The following is a 13,933-nucleotide window of genomic DNA, read 5'->3' on the forward strand; positions in this document are numbered from 1 at the left end:
AGTGAGTCACGGATATCTGCATGCGTGCGTGTCCTGCGATTTTTCTGCCACCTTTGGTTAACGAATAGCCGGTTGTGTGGGGCGGCTTCTGGAAATTTCGATGAGGTGAATTCGTGACAGTGACTGCTAAGGAGCTTTGCGTTGGCACGTAAAAGCCTCGTACACGCGACGCTGCACTCAGAAAAATTAATGACACCAGCAATTAGAATTGAAGGTTTCAAAAAAACTGAGAGTATGTATAATTATGATGAAATACTTTTCTTAAACTGCACTGCATTAACAGACTGCGGGAAATATAAAATCCAAACCTCTGGCTACGGGATACAAAATTGTCCACGAAGTTACCTCGCTACTTAGATGCCCGCAAGTAGTAATCCATATAGTTGACCTACGTTGTATGCAGTTCATAACACGCCACGGTTGCCTTCCTTGGCTTAATGGTTTTCAAAAACTCTTTGACGGCGTTGCTTTAATTTCAAATTTCAGTAGAGTACAATCTGCAATTTGTTTTTTACCTTTTGGTTTCGCATTTGTTTAAATGATCTTGAACATATTTGTGCCTTTCACTAGTTTCTATTTGATGATCCTATTCGTTTTCTTCGTCTTGGGGCGTTTAAGTTTAGACTGCTTCAGTGAAGTTCCTTTGATTAATTAATTCTATTTCCGCTAATCGTTCAGCTAGATTTCTGGTTTAATTAAAGCTGTCTCCAAATGACCGAAACATTTGGCACCCAATCTGCCCCGCGTTGGATGCTAATTGCCTGAATTGTTTCTATTCTCCTGTATTTCCAGTGTCGTGATATTTGTGTATATGGTGCGATATCTTCGGGCGGAAAATTTGGAATAAAAAAATGAATCCTACGTTCATGATTTATTAGTTTATTCAATGTTGTACAATATGGCGTGTCGGTATAAGCACTCGTTTTCATGAGTGGTTACAAAGCTTTCTATGGACGCTGCTGCATGTCCTTTCGCCCTTGTGTCACTCTGTTCCACGGAGTGCATTAAAACTTGTGGGAATCCTGGCTTTCCGCCGTCGCCTTTGCGCGGCTAGCCGGCCTCCCGCGTTGTTTCTCCTCTTTCCCTTGCTCCCGCCTCAGGCGGTGGAGAGGCGGCTGGGTGACTAATCACTGTCATTTAGCCACAGCTCCGCCCCGGCTCCCCAAGGGCCTTTGCCATTGGCGCCTTTTGGCGGGAATTCGGGACCCCGCTTTGGGCGGCCGCGCGCCGCGCGACCGTCCGAGCGGGGCCCAGCGAGAGAGAGATCCCTCCGAGACAGCGAAAGGTGCGTACGTTACTGTTTGTCCCTGCCGGCCTTTGCCGCTCGGACCAGTGCTTACTCGAGCTCGCCCGCACGTGTCCTCTGACCTGCAGCGGCTCGAGCCTGTCCAGCGGGGTCCAGCGACCTCAGACAGGCGTACCTTGCGTTGATTGCCCACTCTCTCTCGCAACCGGCCCAACGGTCGACACGAGAGAGAGATCACAGCACTGCCGCGGGGACATTCTCCTGCAGCGGCGTGCTAGCGGCGCATATTGCTCGAGTCGCTTCGTGCGCGCAGCGGAGCCTTGCTCCTCGCGCGCCCCCGGGACGGGGTTACGATTGAGTGCGTGTGTACTGCTGAAGGACGACGTGAATAAACGTCTCCTTTGTGAACTTGGAGGCCTATTTCTTTGCGGCGAATCGCTCTCCTCCCAGCGGAGGTTGAGTGCACCGCATCGGTGTCCCAGTGTGTGTGTGGTGACGGCTGATCGGGGCCCTTGGCTCGCGCGAAGCTCGAACCCGCGGTGGGTGGTGGCCTGTGTCCACGTAGAAACCCGCAACTGGCGCCCAACGTGCTAAGTCACTGGCGCTTACGCCTTTGACGGCACATTAGCCGAGCAGGTCGCCTTGACGATCACGCTTGCGCACCGTGTCTAACACCCCCAGCGGGGCACTCGGCAGCTACATGTCGGCTCCCTACGGAGTTGTAGCGTCGTTTGATCCGCTGGCTGCTGTTCCTTCGAATAGCTAGACACCGTGGTTGGCCGCGGCCCCCAGTGGGGTTCACGGCGAGACAACCCAAAATGTCGACCACGCGGCTCCCATTGGAGCTGTATCGGAAGCACCCTGCGGTGCATCCGCTGGTCGCATGCCTCAGCTGTGCAAGCTTTCCGCCCAGTGCGAAAGCAGTTCGTGTCACGCTGCCGCAACCGGCAGTTTCGAACAGCAGCAGCCGTGCCCCGCGAGCAGTCAATTCTGTTCTGGGAACGGCGAGGCGCTGGCCCGGTTCCCTGTGGAAACCACGCCGCTCATCGAACTAGGAGCCTTGCCTCCCTCGTTCGTGTAGCCCGCCCAAGCCTCCGCTGAGGCAGGGGTGCAGTGCGCTCAGTTGGCTGATGCGGCTCCGCGAGCCTGCGGGTCGGCTGGCGCGCTGGGCTCTCCTGATACAGCATTACGACTTTTCCGTGCAGTGTCGAAAGGGGAGCACAAACGTGGTAGCTGACGCGCTATCCCGTGCCCCACTCGCCAGCGGCGCCTTGACGCCTGTAGGCGGAGGGGGCGAAACAGCGGACGAGCCGCCGGGCGGCAAGGAGGGGGAACCCGCAAACGGGTTAACCCATTCCGCTAACCGGGCGAGCAGCGCTTCGCAAAGCGGACGAGAGGCAAAGCTCTTCATGAGCGCCTCGGAGGCGCCGACGCGAACGGAAATTTTGGCTGCGAACCTGAGTGGGGACGAGACCATGCTCCCCTCTGGGATGACTGGAATCGTTTTCAGCCGTAAGAGCTACTGAAAGCCCAGCAAAATGACCCCTTTTGTCGCGAGGTGAGCGACGGTCTCAGGGAGACGGAGCGCCGTGACGCTACTTGTATTGTAGCGGGCGCAGGGGGGCAGAAGCCAGCGTGTGTCGCGGCGAACCCCGGGGAGTCATATTTGCTGGACCATGACGGGCTCGTGCTGAAGTACATAGCCACCGATGACGAGTACATCGACCCGTTCTAGGTGGTTATCCCCAAAAGTCTAAGAGGCGCACTTTTGCGATTCTCTAATGACGAGCCACTGGCCGGTCATCTGAGTGGCTCCAAAGTTTTTGCAAAACTGAGTCATTCGGTGACGTAGCCCGGCATGAAGCGTGACATTTTCCGCTATTGCCGTTCCTGCCATGTCTGTCAAGCGGTGAAGTCACGGGGCGGCAAGCCGCCTGGAATGATGAAACCGATTGACAGTGTGCGTCCGTGGCAGATGGCCACCTGCGATTTGATGGGGCCTTTCCCCAGGAGCAAGCAGGGGTTCATAGACCTGAAGGCCTACGCGTCACGGTCTGACGAGCTTGCGCCGGTACCCATTGGTATCAAATGCAAGCGCAAAGGCACAACTGGTGCTGCGGAACGCAAGCGTACGGAGCACCGGTACAATCTGAGGCGACGGTCACCGGTGTGATTGATGCCGGACGGCGGACTTTTCCGCAACCGAAGGCACGCAGCCTCAGCTAGCTGGCGAGCTTTCTCATCAGGCCCTACCTAGGCGAAGCACGGTGTGTTATTTTTTTTTTTTTGTTTTTGCAGCATGCTCAGTTCCAGCCTTGTGTGTTTATCAGTTTATTTATTTGTTTTGTTTTAGTCAGTTTCTAGCCACTTTCGTTTCCCTGCTTGTACGTCTGTTTTCGTTCTAACGTACCGATATGTACATAGGCAAACTTCAGCCAGCTCGTGCTTGCTCTTATCTTCAAGAAGAAAAAGATTAGGTGTCGTTTGTACAGCGAGCCTTTTCTCATTTCCGGCCCGACTGTGGGTGGTGGGCTCGTTAAGGAGCCGTGTGTCGCGGTGCGAGTTTTGTGCGGCCCGTATGGAGGGGAAGTTGGCGGGGCGTTTGGGGCGATGGGGGGGGGGGGCGGAAAGTGCACCCTTTGACCCTCGCCGCGGCGCCTCTGGACGCTTCTGATGAGGGGGATCGTTGTCGCCGACCAGCGTCCGCGTACGTGCCGGTGTATGCGTGGTTGTGGCTGTGACTGTGTGCGCGCGTAACCATGAACCAAGGCGACGCCTGTGAGTTGTGCCGTTGTGTCCTTCTGCGTGAGCGCGAGGATGAGAAGGACCCCTCGCTGTGGACAAGGTTACACATCTGGACGCCGCCGAACGTCCTCGCCCGTTTCAGCCGGCGTGAAAGGGGTGCACTAACTTTCTTGTGCCCGAACGTGATGTCGTGTCCAAGGGCGCGAGGTCAGTGCTCTGCCGCGGCCCCGTCGTCATCAACGCACCCTACATCAACGGAAAGAAGACCGCATCAGTCGTCGGCCCTCCCAACCCGTTCAACTTGAAGTCTGCGAGCGGTGAGTCGCCGACAGGCCCATTGGGCCGCGCCATCGAACTTTGAGGCTGACATCCACCTGTCACATAGCTGTACAGTTGCATTCACATCTTGTGTACCGTGTATATAATCTGCAAGCTGTTTTGATTTACTGAAGCGTATGCAAGTGTTGTTTGCCTTGTTTTTCCTTTGTTTTCTTGCGTCGTTCTGGCTGGAACTGAAGTGTATCTAGTTTTTTTGTGTATTCATTTCTTTATTTTGGAACTGAAGTGTAGCTTTTTTTTTGTGTATTGATTTCTTTATTTTGGCCGCGTGCTTTGCCGATGGGTAGGAGGGCATTTAAGGAGAGGGGGATGTGGGAATCCTGGCTTTCCGCCGTCGCCTTTGCGCGGCTAGCCGGCCTCCCGCGTTGTTTCTCCTCTTTCCCTTGCTCCCGCCTCAGGCGGTGGAGAGGCGGCTGGGTGACTAATCACTGTCATTTAGCCACAGCTCCGCCCCGGCTCCCCAAGGGCCTTTGCCATTGGCGCCTTTTGGCGGGAATTCGGGACCCCGCTTTGGGCGGCCGCGCGCCGCGCGACCGTCCGAGCGGGGCCCAGCGAGAGAGAGATCCCTCCGAGACAGCGAAAGGTGCGTACGTTACTGTTTGTCCCTGCCGGCCTTTGCCGCTCGGACCAGTGCTTACTCGAGCTCGCCCGCACGTGTCCTCTGACCTGCAGCGGCTCGAGCCTGTCCAGCGGGGTCCAGCGACCTCAGACAGGCGTACCTTGCGTTGATTGCCCACTCTCTCTCGCAACCGGCCCAACGGTCGACACGAGAGAGAGATCACAGCACTGCCGCGGGGACATTCTCCTGCAGCGGCGTGCTAGCGGCGCATATTGCTCGAGTCGCTTCGTGCGCGCAGCGGAGCCTTGCTCCTCGCGCGCCCCCGGGACGGGGTGACGATTGAGTGCGTGTGTACTGCTGAAGGACGACGTGAATAAACGTCTCCTTTGTGAACTTGGAGGCCTATTTCTTTGCGGCGAATCGCTCTCCTCCCAGCGGAGGTTGAGTGCACCGCATCGGTGTCCCAGTGTGTGTGTGGTGACGGCTGATCGGGGCCCTTGGCTCGCGCGAAGCTCGAACCCGCGGTGGGTGGTGGCCTGTGTCCACGTAGAAACCCACAAACTGGACCTGTACTTCTACTAGAAGAAGCGGTGTTCTTATCCGCCCTCAATAGCTGCTAGGCTACATCCGCGCATATTCGCGAGGTCGCACAGTATCGTTGTCACACGAGTACAACAATGTCGTCATCATCGGAATCACTGCAGGAGTCGTCCCCGGACTGCATCTTCAAAAGACTCTCGGCTTTCCGCACCATAAGTTGAACGAAAATCTCCACGATGAGCCTCACGTCTCTTCGGCGCGATCGCATCCCGTTCAGCTTCCTGCAGGAAGCAGCCAGGACTTGGCGGGCGTCGGCGTCCATGACTAGGAAATGGTGGTTCACTGGAGCAGCACAAACGCAAAGCAAGCACCACGGCCTTCACCAGAGCGAATGAGCTTTAGGGAACGCGCCCGGTTTTTCAGTGCGAATGAGGGAAAGGGGTGTGTCCGGTTTTGTCTAATAAGATAACCGCGGCAAGATTTCCGGAAATGGGATGTCCAAAATGTCATGTCAGATAAGGATTACAATTCCTGCACCCTCCTGATAACGTTTTCCTTATCCAGGAAGGCTGGCTAGCAGTGAGTCACGGATATCTGCATGCGTGCGTGTCCTGCGATTTTTCTGCCACCTTTGGTTAACGAATAGCCGGTTGTGTGGGGCGGCTTCTGGAAATTTCGATGAGGTGAATTCGTGACAGTGACCGCTAAGGAGCTTTGCGTTGGCACGTAAAAGCCTCGTACACGCCACGTTGCACTCAGAAAAATTAATGACACCAGCAATTAGAATTGAAGGTTTCAAAAAAAACTGAGAGTATGTATAATTATGATGAAATACTTTTCTTAAACTGCACTGCATTAACAGACTGCGGGAAATATAAAATCCAAACCTCTGGCTACGGGATACAAAATTGTCCACGAAGTTACCTCGCTACTTAGATGCCCGCAAGTAGTAATCCATATAGTTGACCTACGTTGTTTGCAGTTCATAACACGCAACGGTTGCCTTCCTTGGCTTAATGGTTTTCAAAAACTCCTTGACGGCGTTGTTTTAATTTTAAATTTCAGTAGAGTACAATCTGCAATTTTTTTTTTAAATTTTGGCTTCGCATTTGTTTAAATGATCTTGAACATATTTGTGCCTTTCCCTAGTTTTTATATGATGATCCTATTCGTTTTCTTCATCTTGGGGCGTTTAAGTTTAGACTGCTTCAGTGAAGTTCCTTTGATTAATTAATTCTATTTCCGCTAATCGTTCAGCTAGATTTCTGGTTTAATTAAAGCTGTCTCCAAATGACCGAAACATTTGGCACCCAATCTGCCCCGCGTTGTATGCTAATTGCCTAATTGTTTCTATTCTCCTGTATTTCCAGTGTCGTGATATTTGTGTATATGGTGCGATATCTTCGGGCGGAAAATTTGGAACAAAAAAATGAATCCTACGTTCATGATTTATTAGTTTATTCAATGTTGTACAATATGGCGTGTCGGTATAAGCACTCGTTTTCATGAGTGGTTACAAAGCTTTCTATGGACGCTGCTGCATGTCATTTCGCCCTTGTGTCACTCTGTTCCACGGAGTGCATTCAAACTGGACCTGTACTTCTACTAGAAGAAGCGGTGTTCTTATCCGCCCTCAATAGCTGCTAGGCTACATCCGCGCATATTCGCGAGGTCGCACAGTATCGTTGTCACACGAGTACAACAATGTCGTCATCATCGGAATGACTGCAGCAGTCGTCCCCGGACTGCATCTTCAAAAGACTCTCGGCTCTCCGCACCATAAGTTGAACGAAAATCTCCATGATGAGCCTCACGTCTCTTCGGCGCGATCGCATCCCGTTCAGCTTCCTGCAGGAAGCAGCCAGGACTTGGCGGGCGTCGGCGTCCATGGCTAGGAAATGGTGGTTCACTGGAGCAGCACAAACGCAATGCAAGCACCACGGCCTTCACCAGAGCGAATGAGCTTTAGGGAACGCGCCCGGTTTTTCAGTGCGAATGAGGGAAAGCGGTGTGTCCGGTTTTGTCTAATAAGATAACCGCGGCAAGATTTCCGGAAATGGGATGTCCAAAATGTCATGTCAGATAAGGATTACAATTCCTGCACCCTCCTGATAACGTTTTCCTTATCCAGGAAGGCTGGCTAGCAGTCAGTCACGGATATCTGCATGCGTGCGTGTCCTGCGATTTTTCTGCCACCTTTGGTTAACGAATAGCCGGTTGTGTGGGGCGGCTTCTGGAAATTTCGATGAGGTGAATTCGTGACAGTGACTGCTAAGGAGCTTTGCGTTGGCACGTAAAAGCCTCGTACACGCGACGCTGCACTCAGAAAAATTAATGACACCAGCAATTAGAATTGAAGGTTTCAAAAAAACAGAGTATGTATAATTATGATGAAATACTTTTCTTAAACTGCACTGCATTAACAGACTGCGGGAAATATAAAATCCAAACCTCTGGCTACGGGATACAAAATTGTCCACGAAGTTACCTCGCTACTTAGATGCCCGCAAGTAGTAATCCATATAGTTGACCTACGTTGTATGCAGTTCATAACACGCCACGGTTGCCTTCCTTGGCTTAATGGTTTTCAAAAACTCTTTGACGGCGTTGCTTTAATTTCAAATTTCAGTAGAGTACAATCTGCAATTTGTTTTTTACCTTTTGGTTTCGCATTTGTTTAAATGATCTTGAACATATTTGTGCCTTTCGCTAGTTTCTATTTGATGATCCTATTCGTTTTCTTCGTCTTGGGGCGTTTAAGTTTAGACTGCTTCAGTGAAGTTCCTTTGATTAATTAATTCTATTTCCGCTAATCGTTCAGCTAGATTTCTGGTTTAATTAAAGCTGTCTCCAAATGACCGAAACATTTGGCACCCAATCTGCCCCGCGTTGGATGCTAATTGCCTGAATTGTTTCTATTCTCCTCTATTTATTTCCAGTGTCGTGATATTTGTGTATATGGTGCGATATCTTCGGGCGGAAAATTTGGAATAAAAAAATGAATCCTACGTTCATGATTTGTTAGTTTATTCAATTTTGTACAATATGGCGTGTCGGTATAAGCACTCGTTTTCATGAGTGGTTACAAAGCTTTCTATGGACGCTGCTGCATGTCACTTCGCCCTTGTATCACTCTGTTCCACGCAGTGTATTCAAACTGGACCTGTACTTCTACTAGAAGAAGCGGTGTTCTTATCCGCCCTCAATAGCTGCTAGGCTACATCCGCGCATATTCGCGAGGTCGCACAGTATCGTTGTCACACGAGTACAACAATGTCGTCATCATCGGAATCACTGCAGGAGTCGTCCCCGGACTGCATCTTAAAAAGACTCTCTGCTTTCCGCACCATAAGTTGAACGAAAATCTCCACGATGAGCCTCACGTCTCTTCGGCGCGATCGCATCCCGTTCAGCTTCCTGCAGGAAGCAGCCAGGACTTGGCGGGCGTCGGCGTCCATGGCTAGGAAATGGTGGTTCACTGGAGCAGCACAAACGCAAAGCAAGCACCACGGCCTTCACCAGAGCGAATGAGCTTTAGGGAACGCGCCCGGTTTTTCAGTGCGAATGAGGGAAAGGGGTGTGTCCGGTTTTGTCTAATAAGATAACCGCTTCAAGATTTCCGGAAATGGGATGTCCAAAATGTCATGTCAGATAAGGATTACAATTCCTGCACCCTCCTGATAACGTTTTCCTTATCCAGGAAGGCTGGCTAGCAGTGAGTCACGGATATCTGCATGCGTGCGTGTGCTGCGATTTTTCTGCCACCTTTGGTTAACGAATAGCCGGTTGTGTGGGGCGGCTTCTGGAAATTTCGATGAGGTGAATTCGTGACAGTGACTGCTAAGGAGCTTTGCGTTGGCACGTAAAAGCCTCGTACACGCCACGCTGCACTCAGAAAAATTAATGACACCAGCAATTAGAATTGAAGGTTTCAAAAAAAACAGAGTATGTATAATTATGATGAAATACTTTTCTTAAACTGCACTGCATTAACAGATTGCGGGAAATATAAAATCCAAACCTCTGGCTACGGGATACAAAATTGTCCACGAAGTTACCTCGCTACTTAGATGCCCGCAAGTAGTAATCCATATAGTTGACCTACGTTGTATGCAGTTCATAACACGCCACGGTTGCCTTCCTTGGCTTAATGGTTTTCAAAAACTCCTTGAAGGCGTTGTTTTAATTTTAAATTTCAGTAGAGTACAATCTGCAATTTTTTTTTTAACTTTTGGCTTCGCATTTGTTTAAATTATCTTGAACATATTTGTGCCTTTCCCTAGTTTTTATATGATGATCCTATTCGTTTTCTTCGTCTTGGGGCGTTTAAGTTTAGACTGCTTCAGTGAAGTTCCTTTGATTAATTAATTCTATTTCCGCTAATCGTTCAGCTAGATTTCTGGTTTAATTAAAGATGTCTCCAAATGACCGAAACATTTGGCACCCAATCTGCCCCGCGTTGTATGCTAATTGCCTAATTGTTTCTATTCTCCTGTATTTCCAGTGTCGTGATATTTGTGTATATGGTGCGATATCTTCGGGCGGAAAATTTGGAATAAAAAAATGAATCCTACGTTCATGATTTATTAGTTTATTCAATGCTGTACAATATGGCGTGTCGGTATAAGCACTAGTTTTCATGAGTGGTTACAAAGCTTTTTATGGACGCTGCTGCATGTCATTTCGCCCTTGTGTCACTCTGTTCCACGGAGTGCATTCAAACTGGACCTGTACTTCTACTAGAAGAAGCGGTGTTCTTATCCGCCCTCAATAGCTGCTAGGCTACATCCGCGCATATTCGCGAGGTCGCACAGTATCGTTGTCACACGAGTACAACAATGTCGTCATCATCGGAATCACTGCAGGAGTCGTCCCCGTACTGCATCTTCAAAAGACTCTCGGCTTTCCGCACCATAAGTTGAACGAAAATCTCCACGATGAGCCTCACGTCTCTTCGGCGCGATCGCATCCCGTTCAGCTTCCTGCAGGAAGCAGCCAGGACTTGGCGGGCGTCGGCGTCCATGGCTAGGAAATGGTGGTTCACTGGAGCAGCACAAACGCAAAGCAAGCACCACGGCCTTCACCAGAGCGAATGAGCTTTAGGGAACGCGCCCGGTTTTTCAGTGCGAATGAGGGAAAGGGGTGTGTCTGGTTTTGTCTAATAAGATAACCGCGGCAAGATTTCCGGAAATGGGATGTCCAAAATGTCATGTCAGATAAGGATTACAATTCCTGCACCCTCCTGATAACGTTTTCCTTATCCAGGAAGGCTGGCTAGCAGTGAGTCACGGATATCTGCATGCGTGCGTGTCCTGCGATTTTTCTGCCACCTTTGGTTAACGAATAGCCGGTTGTGTGGGGCGGCTTCTGGAAATTTCGATGAGGTGAATTCGTGACAGTGACCGCTAAGGAGCTTTGCGTTGGCACGTAAAAGCCTCGTACACGCCACGTTGCACTCAGAAAAATTAATGACACCAGCAATTAGAATTGAAGGTTTCAAAAAAAACTGAGAGTATGTATAATTATGATGAAATACTTTTCTTAAACTGCACTGCATTAACAGACTGCGGGAAATATAAAATCCAAACCTCTGGCTACGGGATACAAAATTGTCCACGAAGTTACCTCGCTACTTAGATGCCCGCAAGTAGTAATCCATATAGTTGACCTACGTTGTTTGCAGTTCATAACACGCAACGGTTGCCTTCCTTGGCTTAATGGTTTTCAAAAACTCCTTGACGGCGTTGTTTTAATTTTAAATTTCAGTAGAGTACAATCTGCAATTTTTTTTTTAAATTTTGGCTTCGCATTTGTTTAAATGATCTTGAACATATTTGTGCCTTTCCCTAGTTTTTATATGATGATCCTATTCGTTTTCTTCGTCTTGGGGCGTTTAAGTTTAGACTGCTTCAGTGAAGTTCCTTTGATTAATTAATTCTATTTCCGCTAATCGTTCAGCTAGATTTCTGGTTTAATTAAAGCTGTCTCCAAATGACCGAAACATTTGGCACCCAATCTGCCCCGCGTTGTATGCTAATTGCCTAATTGTTTCTATTCTCCTGTATTTCCAGTGTCGTGATATTTGTGTATATGGTGCGATATCTTCGGGCGGAAAATTTGGAACAAAAAAATGAATCCTACGTTCATGATTTATTAGTTTATTCAATGTTGTACAATATGGCGTGTCGGTATAAGCACTCGTTTTCATGAGTGGTTACAAAGCTTTCTATGGACGCTGCTGCATGTCACTTCGCCCTTGTATCACTCTGTTCCACGCAGTGTATTCAAACTGGACCTGTACTTCTACTAGAAGAAGCGGTGTTCTTATCCGCCCTCAATAGCTGCTAGGCTACATCCGCGCATATTCGCGAGGTCGCACAGTATCGTTGTCACACGAGTACAACAATGTCGTCATCATCGGAATCACTGCAGGAGTCGTCCCCGGACTGCATCTTAAAAAGACTCTCTGCTTTCCGCACCATAAGTTGAACGAAAATCTCCACGATGAGCCTCACGTCTCTTCGGCGCGATCGCATCCCGTTCAGCTTCCTGCAGGAAGCAGCCAGGACTTGGCGGGCGTCGGCGTCCATGGCTAGGAAATGGTGGTTCACTGGAGCAGCACAAACGCAAAGCAAGCACCACGGCCTTCACCAGAGCGAATGAGCTTTAGGGAACGCGCCCGGTTTTTCAGTGCGAATGAGGGAAAGGGGTGTGCCGGTTTTGTCTAATAAGATAACCGCTTCAAGATTTCCGGAAATGGGATGTCCAAAATGTCATGTCAGATAAGGATTACAATTCCTGCACCCTCCTGATAACGTTTTCCTTATCCAGGAAGGCTGGCTAGCAGTGAGTCACGGATATCTGCATGCGTGCGTGTCCTGCGATTTTTCTGCCACCTTTGGTTAACGAATAGCCGGTTGTGTGGGGCGGCTTCTGGAAATTTCGATGAGGTGAATTCGTGACAGTGACTGCTAAGGAGCTTTGCGTTGGCACGTAAAAGCCTCGTACACGCCACGCTGCACTCAGAAAAATTAATGACACCAGCAATTAGAATTGAAGGTTTCAAAAAAAACAGAGTATGTATAATTATGATGAAATACTTTTCTTAAACTGCACTGCATTAACAGATTGCGGGAAATATAAAATCCAAACCTCTGGCTACGGGATACAAAATTGTCCACGAAGTTACCTCGCTACTTAGATGCCCGCAAGTAGTAATCCATATAGTTGACCTACGTTGTATGCAGTTCATAACACGCCACGGTTGCCTTCCTTGGCTTAATGGTTTTCAAAAACTCCTTGAAGGCGTTGTTTTAATTTTAAATTTCAGTAGAGTACAATCTGCAATTTGTTTTTTACCTTTTGGTTTCGCATTTGTTTAAATGATCTTGAACATATTTGTGCCTTTCCCTAGTTTTTATATGATGATCCTAATCGTTTTCTTCGTCTTGGGGCGTTTAAGTTTAGACTGCTTCAGTGAAGTTCCTTTGATTAATTAATTCTATTTCCGCTAATCGTTCAGCTAGATTTCTGGTTTAATTAAAGATGTCTCCAAATGACCGAAACATTTGGCACCCAATCTGCCCCGCGTTGTATGCTAATTGCCTAATTGTTTCTATTCTCCTGTATTTCCAGTGTCGTGATATTTGTGTATATGGTGCGATATCTTCGGGCGGAAAATTTGGAATAAAAAAATGAATCCTACGTTCATGATTTATTAGTTTATTCAATGCTGTACAATATGGCGTGTCGGTATAAGCACTAGTTTTCATGAGTGGTTACAAAGCTTTTTATGGACGCTGCTGCATGTCATTTCGCCCTTGTGTCACTCTGTTCCACGGAGTGCATTAAAACTGGACCTGTACTTCTACTAGAAGAAGCGGTGTTCTTATCCGCCCTCAATAGCTGCTAGGCTACATCCGCGCATATTCGCGAGGTCGCACAGTATCGTTGTCACACGAGTACAACAATGTCGTCATCATCGGAATCACTGCAGGAGTCGTCCCCGTACTGCATCTTCAAAAGACTCTCGGCTTTCCGCACCATAAGTTGAACGAAAATCTCCACGATGAGCCTCACGTCTCTTCGGCGCGATCGCATCCCGTTCAGCTTCCTGCAGGAAGCAGCCAGGACTTGGCGGGCGTCGGCGTCCATGGCTAGGAAATGGTGGTTCACTGGAGCAGCACAAACGCAAAGCAAGCACCACGGCCTTCACCAGAGCGAATGAGCTTTAGGGAACGCGCCCGGTTTTTCAGTGCGAATGAGGGAAAGGGGTGTGTCCGGTTTTGTCTAATAAGATAACCGCGGCAAGATTTCCGGAAATGGGATGTCCAAAATGTCATGTCAGGTAAGGATTACAATTCCTGCACCCTCCTGATAACGTTTTCCTTATCCAGGAAGGCTGGCTAGCAGTGAGTCACGGATATCTGCATGCGTGCGTGTCCTGCGATTTTTCTGCCACCTTTGGTTAACGAATAGCCGGTTGTGTGGGGCGGCTTCTGGAA

Source organism: Amblyomma mixtum, chromosome 2 (genome assembly GCF_055824585.1).
Source record: "Amblyomma mixtum isolate Tamu chromosome 2, ASM5582458v1, whole genome shotgun sequence".
Taxonomy (NCBI): domain Eukaryota; kingdom Metazoa; phylum Arthropoda; class Arachnida; order Ixodida; family Ixodidae; genus Amblyomma; species Amblyomma mixtum.